We start from the raw sequence: 12598 nt of genomic DNA, 5'->3' as shown, positions 1-12598 counted from the left end.
AAGAACCCTCAGCTGCTTTGGTGCTCTCAAGATCAAGGTAGCCGCAATGAAGGGCCATAAGGTCCTTTAAATAGGGCTTAGGACCGGGAAATTAGGGTTTCATTAAACAGCAAGGACTCGCCGAGTCCAGGCGCGAACCCGCGTCCTGAATCGCGATCCTACTCGGCGAGTTTGAGCTCCAACTCGCCGAGTCCCCTCACAAAACTCCAAAAATATAAGCATAGAAGATAACTGGAAATCCGGGCTGTTACAATTCTCCCTCTCTAGAACTAGACATCACCCTTGAAGTCTCGCTCTGCAAATAGCTCTAGATGCTGCTCACGCATCTCACGCTCCGGCTACCAGGTCATCTCCGATCCCTTTCGATGTTGCCACTGAACCAACACCAGGGGTACCTTCTTGTTCCTCAAAACCTTGATCTTCCGATCTCTGATGGCCACTGGTCTCTTGGCATAATTCAGGCTCACATCGACCTGAATATCCTCTAATGGAACCACTGCCGACTCGTCGGCTATACACTTCCTCAACTGCGACACATGAAAAGTGTCGTGAATCTGCCCCAACTCTGCTAGCAAATCCAAACGATAGGCTACCCGGCCTACCCTCGCAGTCACACGGAAAGGACCAATATATCGGGGCCCCAACTTGCCCCTCTTCCTGAATCGAATTACTCCTTTCCAAGGAGAGACCTTCAAGAGTACAAGGTCGCCAACCTGAAACTCAAGCTCGGACCGGCGTCTGTCTACATAACTCTTCTGTCGGCTTTGAGCGGTCAACAACCTCTGTCTGACCTGCTGAATCTGCTCTGTCGTCCGAAGTACGATCTCTGTACTGCCCATCACCCTCTGACTAACCTCTCCCCAACAAATGGGGGTCCGACACCTCCTCCCATACAACAGCTCAAAGGGTGGCATACCAATGCTCGAATGATGGCTGTTGTTGTAGGAAAACTCCGCTAAGGGAAAATATGCATCCCAGCTACCCCCGAAATCCAACACACATGCTCGGAGCATGTCCTCGAGCGTCTGAATCGTCCGCTCACTCTGATTGTCTGTCTGGGGATGATATGCAGTACTAAAATGCAGCCTAGTACCCAACTCCACATGAAACTTCTTCCAGAATTTGGAAATGAAGGGCACATCATGGTCTGAAACAATCGAGATCGGCATCCCATGCCGAGATACCACTTCCCTCACATACACCTCTGCCTATTTCTCTGCTGAAGAACTCTCACTGATGGCAAGGAAGTGAGTGCTCTTCGTCAACCTGTCCACAATCACCCAAATTGCATCAACTCCCCTGGCAGTCTTTGGCAATTTGGTGATGAAGTCCATAGTGATCTGTTCCCACTTCCATTCGGGAACCTCCAATGGCTGCAACTTACCATGCGGCCTCTGGTGCTCGGCCTTAACCCTACGGCAGGTCAAGCACCTCTCAACAAACCACGCAACATCCCTCTTCATACAGGGCCACCAATACTCTTTTCTCAGATCCAAATACATCTTAGTGGCCCCTGGATGGATCGAAAATTTCGACCGATGAGCCTCCTCCATCAAAATGGTACGCGTTCCTCCCACAAACGGCACCCACATACATCCTTGAAATGTCATAAGCCCCCGACCATCGGTGACGAACTCTGAAACCAAACCAACGACCCGTTCCCTCTTCTGCATCTCAGGTTGCACAGCCTCGGCCTGTGCCCCACAAATGGCGTTCAACACTGGAGCTATCACGGTCAATCTCAAAACTACATCCCGCAGCGGGGTACTCTCCGCCCTACGGCTCAATGCATCGGCTACGACATTAGCCTTGCCTGGGTGGTACAGGATTTCACAATCATAATCCTTGACCACATCCAACCACCTTCTCTGACGCATATTTAGGTTAGGCTGATCCATCAAATACTTCAAACTCTTATGGTCCGTGTATATCGTACACCGAACCCCATACAAGTAGTGACACCAAATCTTGAGGGCGAACACCACTGCCCCTAACTCTAAATCATGGGTGGGATATCTCGTCTCATGAGGCTTCAACTACCTCAATGCATATGCTATCACATGCCCTCTCTGCATCAGCACCGCTCCCAACCCCAAATCGATGCAACACAGTATACCATAAAGTCCTCTATCCCATCTGGGAGAGCTAACACCGGGGCTTCGCATAACCTTTGGCGAAGTGTCTCAAAGGAGGCCTGCTGCTCGGGGCCCCATGAAAAAGCAACACCCTTCCGGGTCAATCTGGTGAGTAGCACTGCGATCTTAGAGAAATCCCTGATAAACCTCCGATAATACCCTGCCAACCCTAGGAAACTCCTGATCTCGGAGGGTGACTTTGGCACCTCCCAACTCATCACCGCCTCAACCTTGGCCGGATCGACCAATATCCCTTCCTGGTTAACGAGACGTCCTAAGAACTGGACCTCCCGCAACCAGAAATCACACTTGGAGAATTTGGCATAAAGCCTCTCCAATCTCAGAACTCCGAGAACCTCTCTCAAATGCTCCTCATGCTGCTCTCTAGATCGCGAATATACCAGAATGTCATCGATAAATACAATCACCGTCCGATCCAGCATCGGCCTACACACTCGGTTCATGAGAGCCATGAACACTACCGGGGCATTGGTGAGCCCGAAAGGCATCACCACAAACTCGTAATGCCCATAACGCGTCCTAAACGCTGTCTTCTGGATGTCCTCATCCCTCACCCTCACCTGATGATATCCAGACCTCAAATCGATCTTAGAGAACCAAGATGCTCCCTGAAACTGATCAAACAAATCGTCGATCCTCGGCAACGGGTAACGGTTCTTGACCGTCAGCTTGTTCAACTCCCGGTAATCAATACACATCCGGTGTGAACCATCCTTCTTTTTGACGAACAGGATAGGAGCTCCCCACGGGGAGCTGCTCGGCCGAATAAACCCCTTCCCCAGCAGCTCCTAAAACTGTGAGGATAACTCTTGCATCTCTGGAGGTGCAAGGCGATAAGGCACCTTAGCGATAGGCGCGGCCCCCGAAACCAAATCGATACTGAACTCCACTTGTCTCACAGGAGGCACACCCGGCAACTCCTCAGGAAATACATCCGGGAACTCACGCACCACCAGAACCTCATCAACTGATCTCGGCCTCTCTAAATCTACCCGCATATCCATCACATACGCCACAAAACCCTTACAGCCCTGCTGTAGACACTGCCTCACCCTAGCGGCTGAACAAAACACTGATCCGGAACGTGTACCCTCGCCGTACACCGAAAGAACTCCCCCACTAGGGTCTCGTATGGTCACCAGCTGACGCTCACAGTCGATAACCGCATCAAATCTGCTCAACCAGTCCATGCCCACAATGACACAGACATCACCCATCGTAATAGGAACCAGATTAATCGGGAACTCAACACCGAAAATCTCGACTACGCAACCTCGGAGAACCTCTGTGGCATATATCACCCTCTCATCAGCTATGGAAACTTTTAGAGGCCGAGTCAACGCCTCACGACTAACACTGATATGCTGACTAAAAGCCAAACACACAAAAGACCGACTCACACCCGAGTCAAATAACACCAAGGCAGGTACAAAATTCACAAGAAAAGTACCTACGCGTAACATAACATAAGCATAATATCTCAACATCAAAATAAATACATGAAAGAATACATACCAGCCACGACATCGGGCGCTGCGCGGACCTCCTCCGCGGTCAACTGAAAGGCTCTCCCTCGTGCCCTCGGCGCCTCGGCCTTCACTGGCCGACTCTCTGTAGCTCTGATGGCGGCAGGGGCAGATCCCTGAGGTGCTCCCTAAGCTGATCCACGCAAATGCGGACACTCCGCCTTCCGGTGTCCGGTCTGGTTGTAGTGAAAACACACCGCAAACCCCTTGGGGCAGTCCTTGGCCATATGCCCCACCTTGCCACACTTGTAGCAAGATCCCGCTCTGTAGACTCCATCATGACCCTTGCCACACTTCCCACAAGTGTGGCCCTTCTGGCTCCCTGGTTTTGGATCAGCGGGCTTGGCCCGCTTTGCTGCCGGCTGAGACTGTGCCGGCCGCCGATCCCTCCCCTAAGACTCCGCCTCCTCCCTGGCCTGAGTCTCTAGCTCAATCTCCTTCTTCCAGGCATTTGCCTGAAGCTCAGCAAATGTCCGGTACGAGGAGTTCGCCGCGAACTCCCGAATGTCTTGCCTCAAAATGCTCAAATATCGACTCATACGTGCCTGCTCAGTGGACACGTGCTCAGAGCAGAACATCGCCCTCTCATGGAACATCCTGGTAATCGCTGTAACTGACTCAGTACCCCGCTTGAGGGTCAGAAAATCCTGGGCCAAACTCTCCCTCTCCACCTGGGGAATGTACTCATCTCGGAACATGGCAGTGAACCTCTCCCAGGTCACTATCGCAAGCTTAGCAGGCGTAAAATGCGTCGTCACAAACTTCCACCAGTCCTTCGCTCCCAAGCGAAGCTGGTTCAGCGCGAACCGAACCTTCAAATGCTCAGGAGATGAGCAAGTGAAGAAACACCCCTCTATATCATAAATCCAGCTCATAGCTGCCACCGGATCCTAGGTCCCATCAAACTCTGGTGGTTTTGTGTTGCTGAACTCCCGGAACAGCAACGCATCACCACCTTGCGGCCTCGCGGCAGCAATAGCCGCGGTGGCCGCTGCAACAGCAGCCTCAGAAAGAGCGGCATAACTCTCATCAAAGGTCTCAATCAACGTGGTCTTAATAGACCCGAACATCTCTGGTATCTCTGCCTTGATGGCCGCAACCACCTCCTCATGGAAGATCCAGCAGATCTCCTCATCACTGGTATCACTGCTCTTAGGCATCAAACGTGTCCTCACCATGATCTACCTCTGAAATACAACATACGAAAAATCAGAACCCATTCGAGCGTACTCACACTCGACAACTCATTCCTCCTTGATCCTTGGTATTCCAAAGATTCTTACTTAGGCTGTACACCGCTCTGGTGCTTTCAGTAGTACGGGCCCAATACTACTATCCGCACCGTATCAGAATACACCGCAAGTCCTCCTCTTCGGATCCCAAATTCCAAGTACTCTGTCATGCATAGACCACTCTCTAATAGATCTCTCATAAGCCCCTCGCTACTACCTACTCACTCCCAAGCATCTCATACCAGCTCACCTCTTCCTAGGCTAAGGCATCACAAATCAGGCCACTCTAGTCCTAATAGGAATACCTAGCCTACTCTAGCATGCGAATACATCATATGAGTATCAATATCACATAATATAAGGGCATTTTGGGAAATCACCGTTCGGGCGCTGACTGATTGTACACACAACTCTGCTCTGCATTTTGTTTTCAAAAATCTTTTACTCTTTTTGAAAATACTTCTCAAATCCTCAGTTTGAGTTCAAATACGCCCAAAGGTGTACTCGAATCCCTCAAACCAAGGCTCTGATACCAACTTGTAACAACGTGAATTTCAAAATAATTTTTCGCAAAGTATAAAAACATTTTCATTTAATTTTCATAAAACATCAAGTTTAAATCTCCAATTCACATTATACAAAATCCCAAGATCACATATCATAAAAATCCCATGCATGTTTACAGATCAAACCGGCGCCTTCCCACGGTCATCACTAGTACCTGAAACAAACAAGACTAACACTGTAAGCACAAAGCTTAGTGAGTTCCCCAAAATACCACATATAACACATATTAGCCACTCGAGGCTATAACTCTGTGGGTCCGTGCACCCAAACTCTGTGAACCCTCAGGTTCTAACTCTGGGAACCTTCCGGTTCCAACTTTATAAACATGCACAACATAAATCACATAGACATCATGCAGTACAACACATATCATACATATAACATACACATACTCTATCACATAACTCTGATTACCTACTCAAGGTAAAGTATAGTGAGAAGACTCACCTCGTATATCTCAATAACTCGCGAATCCTGGAAATCACTCGTGCCCGATCCTCAGAGCTATAATCCTCCTATAGCATCATATATCTCTAATTAACACTTTTACCACTAAGGTTGACTACCCTTATCAAGTCAACACTAGTCAATGGCCAACGGTCAACGGTCAACTTTGACCGGACTCAGCGAGTGCACTAAAGCGACTCGGCAAGTCTAAGCGTTTTCACCCACTCTCTAGGATTCCCTTTTGACATGTCCAGTACTCCCCTGACTCGACGAGTTCCACCTGGCATGAATCGTGGGGCCACCACGACTCAACTCGCCGAGTCTCAAGAACAACTTGGCGAGTTCCAGCTCGACTCAGTCCACCTGTCAACCCTCTCTAACTCTCCCTGACTTACTGAGTCAACCCATAACTCGGCAGGACCACTCGCTGAGTGGTTAAGGACAATCTTCATGCTACTCGCCGAGTCTGTTCTTCAGACTCGGCGAGTCCATGCCATGCATCAACTCAATCTAGCTTCTGAGGTCAGATCCGCTCCATCCACTCATAGATCTGGCCCTCCTAAGCTCATTCATCACGTAAAGTCCAAGTTTTGGTTACCATGCAACACCTATAAGGCTCTTTTTGGAGAAATGACCTCTAAGATGGCAACCCTAGTCTCCAACCCAAAATGAAGGACATAAAGCATGACATTAGGGACTCTCTGGACCTACTAAGGTCCAGATCTAAGCACCATATCCCCATGGGACCTCTCACACTTCAAATACAAAGCAATTAAGGCATGAAGAAACCCTAGATTTAACCATATCAACAAAAACACGAGAATAAGCTCTGAATGATACCTCAAGAAGCCTCCTCTGATGAAATGAAAGTAAATCCAAGCTCCCCAACTCTTCTAGCTTGACTTTCCTCTTCCTTTCTTGCAAAAACACACAAATTTGGTGAACAATGGCCTCTTATCTCACTCACAAGAACCCTCAGCTGCTTTGGTGCTCTCAAGATCAAGGTAACCGCAATGAAGGGCAATAAGGTCCTTTAAATAGGGCTTAGGACCGGGAAATTAGGGTTTCATTAAACAGCGAGGACTCGCCGAGTCCATTCCTTGGACTCGCCGAGTCCAGGCGCGAACCCGCGTCCTGAATCGCGATCCTACTCGGCGAGTTTGAGCTCCAACTCGCCGAGTCCCCTCATAAAACTCCAAAAATATAAGCATAGAAGATACCTGGAAATCCGGGATGTTACACCTGCCCTAACCCTAAGGAGGCAGAGTGTCACCACTGCTATAAGATAGGACATTGGAAGAGAAGTTGCCCAGAGTACCTGCAAGCCATCAAGGAAGGAAAGATCAAGCCGTCTTTTGCAGGTATATACACAATTAAAACTAACGATTCTAACCATGCTATTTCTTGGGTTCTTGACACCGGTTGTGGTTATCACATTTGTTCTAATGTGCAGGGACTAAGAAGAAGTAGGGATGTGGAGCAAGGAAGGATCAATCTAATCATGGGGAACAGAAGATCGTCGCCTGTGACCAAGATTGGAGTGTATTCTTTAGTGCTTAGAAATAATTTATGTTTAGATTTGAACAATTGTTGCTATTCACCAGAAATGGCTAGAAACATCATTTCATTTCATGGTTTATTTAGACAAGGTTTTAGATTTTCTTTTAATAATGAGAATGGTTCTATTTTGGCTTGTCTAAATGGTGTGTTTTATTTTGAAGCTACACCACGTAATGGAATTTATGAAACTGTTATGATTGTTGATAACTTAGGAAATGATGTTTTGAACATAGATTCTTCCAATAGTATGGATAGAGCATCCTTGTGGCATTGTCGTCTTGGACATGTCAACAAGAAACGCATAGCCCAACTCCAAAAGGATGGAGTGTTGGAGTCATTCGACCTTAGGGAAGATGACACGTGCGAGTCTTGTTTGCTTGGAAAGATGACTAAATCACCCTTCACGAGTACGTGCGAGAGGGATGAGGGTCTATTGGACCTAATACATACCGATGTATGTGGACCGTTTAGATCAACCACGAAGGATGGGAACCGCTTCTACGTGACTTTTACCGATGATTATAGTAGATATGGGTATATCTATTTAATCAATCAAAAGTCAGAAACCTTTGAAAAGTTCAAAGAGTTCAAGAATGAAGTGGAGAATCAATTGTGCAGGAAAATCAAGATGCTTCGATCCGATCGAGGAGGAGAGTACCTAAGTCTTGAATTCCACGATTATCTCTAAGAGTGTGGAATAGTTTCACAATTGATGCCACCTAGGACACTACAATTGAATGGTGTGGCCGAAAGGCATAATCGAACCTTATTGGATATGGTTCACTCTATGATGAGTCGTACTTCACTATCAATCTCTTTTTGGGGGTATGCCTTAGAGACTGCCGCCCATATCCTTAACCGAGTCCCTACTAAGAAGGTTGCCAAAACACCTCACGAAATGTGGACATGGAAAGCTCCCTCATTGGCACATATCAAGGTTTGAGGTTGTGAGGCTTTCGTAAGACGAGATACTCACGAAAAGCTCGAACCTCGAAGTGAGCGATGTATTTTCATCGGCTACCCGCAGAAATCCTTTGGATATCTCTTCTATAGACCGAAGGACAATGTTGTCTTTGTTGCGAGGAGAGGAGTTTTCCGAGAGCGAGAACTCATAGGCCAAGGAGACAGTGGGAGGAAAATCGAGCTTGAAGAGATTCAAGAGTCGATAGATGAAGGAACCTCTACCGCTGGCGCTCAACCCGAGGAGGAAACTTCGGTTGAACGAATTGACGAGTCCTTACCTCTTAGACGTTCCGATAGAGTTAGAGTTCAACCCCAGTTTTATGGTTTTCATATTACTACCGAAGGGGACACGTATATTAGTGACGGTACACTAATAAACCTTGATGAACCTAACAGCTATAAGGAAGCCATGGCAGGCCCGGAGTCTGCGGAATGGAAAGAGGCAATGGATAGCGAGATCCAATCCATGTATGATAACCAAGTTTGGAATTTGGTTGATAATGTGCCCGGACGTAAGATTGTTGGGTGCAAGTGGATTTTCAAGAAGAAGACCGACGTGGATGGAAACATACACACATATAAAGCGCAATTAGTTGCGAAGGGCTTTACTCAAACTCCCGGAGTTGACTATGATGAGACCTTCTCACCAGTTGTGAAGATAAAATCTATTAGAGCGATGCTAGCGATTGCCGCATTTCATGATTATGAGATTTGGCAAATGGATGTCAAGACCGCTTTCCTTAACGGAAAGTTAGCTGAGGATGTTTACATGGCACAGCCAGAGGGGTTTGTGGATTCGAAGCATCCGAATAGAGTGTGTAAGCTTGAGAAGTCCATTTATGTACTTAAGTAAGCGTCTCGCAGATGGAATCTTTGCTTCGATGAGAAATTCAAAGAGTTTGGATTTGTACGAAGCGAAGATGAATCATGTGTATATGTCAAAGCCAGTGGGAGTATAGTTAGCTTCCTCGTTCTATATGTCGATGACATATTACTCATAGGAAACGACATTCTGACTCTGCAGGAAGTTAAGTCCTGGCTCGGGAAGTGCTTCGCTATGAAGGACCTCAAAGAGGCTTCTTATATTTTGGGAATAAGGATAGTAAGAGAAAGAAGTAAGAGATTAATTGGACTTAGTCAGAAAACTTACTTAGAGAAGGTACTAAAACATTTTAGTATGGAAAACTCAAAGAAGGGAGAATTACCGATACAAAGTAATGCCAAGTTGAGTAAGACTCAAAGTCCGAGTACCGAAGCTGAAATAGCAGAAATGAGCCGAGTACCATACGCTTCCGCAGTTGGCTCAATCATGTACGCTATGACTTGTACTCGCCCTGATGTAGCCTTCGCTTTGAGCATGGTTAGCAGATATCAAGGGAATCCTGGCAGAGCCCATTGGATTGCGGTGAAGAATATCCTTAAGTACCTTCGGAGGACGAAGGAATGGTTCTTAGTCCTCGGAGGGAGTGATGACTTGAAGGTGAGAGGGTATAGTGACGCCAGCTTTCATACCGACAGGGACAACTACCGTTCGCAGTTGGGCTGGGTTTTTACCCTGAATGGAGGAGCAGTGACATGGAAGAGTTCCAAGCAGGAAACCGTAGCTGATTCAACGTGCGAATTAGAGTACATTGCAGCGAGCGAAGCGTCGAAGGAGGCAATATGGCTGAAGAACTTCATCAGTGATCTTGGAGTTGTACCTGCCATAAAAGGAGCCCATGGAGATTTTCTGTGATAATGAAGGAGCAGTTACCTTGACCAAGGAACCGAGGGATCATGGTAGATCACGACATATCGACAGATAATATCATTTTATTAGACATCGTGTAGAAGAAGGACAACTCGTAGTGAAGAGGATATCATCTGAAGATAACCCAGCAGATCCGCTTACGAAGGGACTGAGTAGGGTTAAGCACTTGCAGCATGCTAGGAGTATTGGGCTGAAGGATGATATTAGCATAGATTAGATAGATAGTATTAGAAACGTGTAATAGATAAATGTAATTAACATTTGATGATTAAATAAAGGAGTTTTATTTATGAGTAATGTTACTATCTTATGTTAATTGTTTAACTATTGTTTCACTTTGCATGTTTTGACTTCCAGAATAATTGAATTTATTAAGAATAATCGAATTATTCAAATTGTCCACAATCATTCATATGTTGGAAGTAGATATGAATGAAGATTGTCATGAATTGGTGTGTAGATTGTCTAAATGGTGTTAGACATAGCAAAAGATTGTTGCGACGTTCATGAGTGCTTAGGAACTAGTTTTGAGCATTGGAACAAACCTGCGCTTGCTGGAATCACCTTATGGAATATGATATAAAAGGGTGATCGCAAGACGATAATATCATATAGTCTTAAAACCTAGATATATGGTTTGTTATTTGTTAATTGATTGTACATTGATAATGTGAAAACGCATCAGTAACTTGATGTTATAAAACACATTGTTGTGTAGAGTTGGTTAATGAATAAGTAAATGCATATGAGTCGAAGTTTATCTTTAACTTTTATCCTAAGAAGGTAAAAGCGATATCTCGGCCGCTCGATGATTTGATTTGACTTATGTGCCGGGCCCGGTCAGACATGAATTGATGTGTTCGATTAAGTTCTATGTCGAATAAATCAGAGATCGAGAAACCTAAAATGCTTGACTAATCATTCCATAGAATTGTCAGCATGATATCTAACAAAGGACTGTACGATCCCTTATCTAAAGGACAAGATTGATTAGATCTGAGTTTGACAGCGTCTTTGAGAGCTACGATTGCAAATCGAATTGTACTTGTGCATATAGTTACTAGACTTATCCAAGTGGGAGACTATTGGAATAGTGTCTAAGGCTGCAACTATATTAGACAAGTATTTGACCCGGTTGTGCATGGTCCTTTTGGGTTGCCTTCACCATAGCAACTTCATATGATGATTTATTAAGAGAGAATAAATATTATTAATATATTATGAGAATAATATAAAGAATAATGATATTGTTATTTGATTAATATAAGTCATAAATTAATTAGTACTAATTTGGTGACTTAAAGAGATTAATTAAATAAGAGGGTATAAACTGTCAATTGTTTGATAGTTAAACTTTAGACTGTAAATCCATATTGGATAGGGGTTGGACGAATTCTAGAAGCTAGGGATAGCTTAAAATCGTCCAAGGCTATCTAAGGAATGGATTTGGATTGCTTTAAGAGAAGATTATCCAACTAGGGGGTTAAGCTGTAACCCTTAAGGAGTCTACAAGTATAAATAGACCCTATGGCAAAGGGAAATCGGCACTTCATCTAAAGTAGAGAACCCCTGGCCGAATCCCCTCTCCTTTCTCCCAAATCATCCTCCTTTCTATTTGGTGTTTGTAAGTCATTAGAGGAGTGACAATTGTGACCCTAGAGCTCCAAGACAACAAGATCAAACAAGAGATTTAAAGGTATGATTCTAGATCTGATTTAGTATTGTTATTACACATAATTAGTCATTAGAAGTCTTGGATTCAAAACATGTTTAATTAGAAAGCCTAGATCTAAGCATTAGAGTTTTGCATGCGCACATAGGAAAGTTCTTATGGCTAAAACCTATCAGGTTTTACCCGCGGCACTTTAATCGACCACACCCTCACACTTTTTAGAAATAGCAAAAATTGCAAAAATATTCCTTTCAACTGACGTGGCGGCCATCCGTAAAAAGAAAATTATGACACCCGATAACCTTATACAACAAATGCTTAAACATAACACTATTAGCCACGTCCTAAGACCAATTGTTAAATAAAGATACGACTTATTGGAAAAAGTAATAAGAATTATAAACACTAAAATAAATCATCGGGAAACTTTTAGAGCACATGGATTAACTAATGTCTTTATACACTTCAAATATGATAGGAACTCATCTATTTTAAGAAAGATTATAATTTGATACCTTAAAGTTGAGCGAGAGGAATTTGTTTCTAATCAAACACATACATAGGGAATCATTAGCTCTGAAGAATTTATCAACTGTGAACATTAGACATTTGCACAGGAAAATAATTGGAGATCTGCAGGCTTGGAGCAACAAAGAAGGAAGAAGGAAGAAGGAATACATAGGATATTTCTCTCTCTTTAATTTCTTCAAATTTAAATAAAGGCA

General features: G+C 44.8%; 1 long non-coding RNA gene across 1 annotated transcript; it reads right to left on the bottom strand.

Annotated features, from left to right (window-relative positions):
* Window positions 1–5535: 5535 nt before the first annotated feature.
* LOC145000636 (uncharacterized) lies at window positions 5536–12569 on the bottom strand. The gene is made up of 5 exons (XR_013661323.1): window positions 12389–12569; window positions 7149–7246; window positions 6769–6841; window positions 5929–5996; window positions 5536–5635 (listed from the first exon to the last, which is right to left on the bottom strand). It is a non-coding gene; the product is annotated as an uncharacterized LOC145000636 (long non-coding RNA).
* Between the last annotated feature and the right edge of the window lie 29 nt (window positions 12570–12598).

The sequence above is a fragment of the Lactuca saligna genome, chromosome 1, assembly GCF_052625555.1.
Source record: "Lactuca saligna cultivar CGN05327 chromosome 1, ASM5262555v1, whole genome shotgun sequence".
NCBI lineage: Eukaryota > Viridiplantae > Streptophyta > Magnoliopsida > Asterales > Asteraceae > Lactuca > Lactuca saligna.
This window is presented reverse-complemented; position numbering and strand designations above follow the sequence as displayed.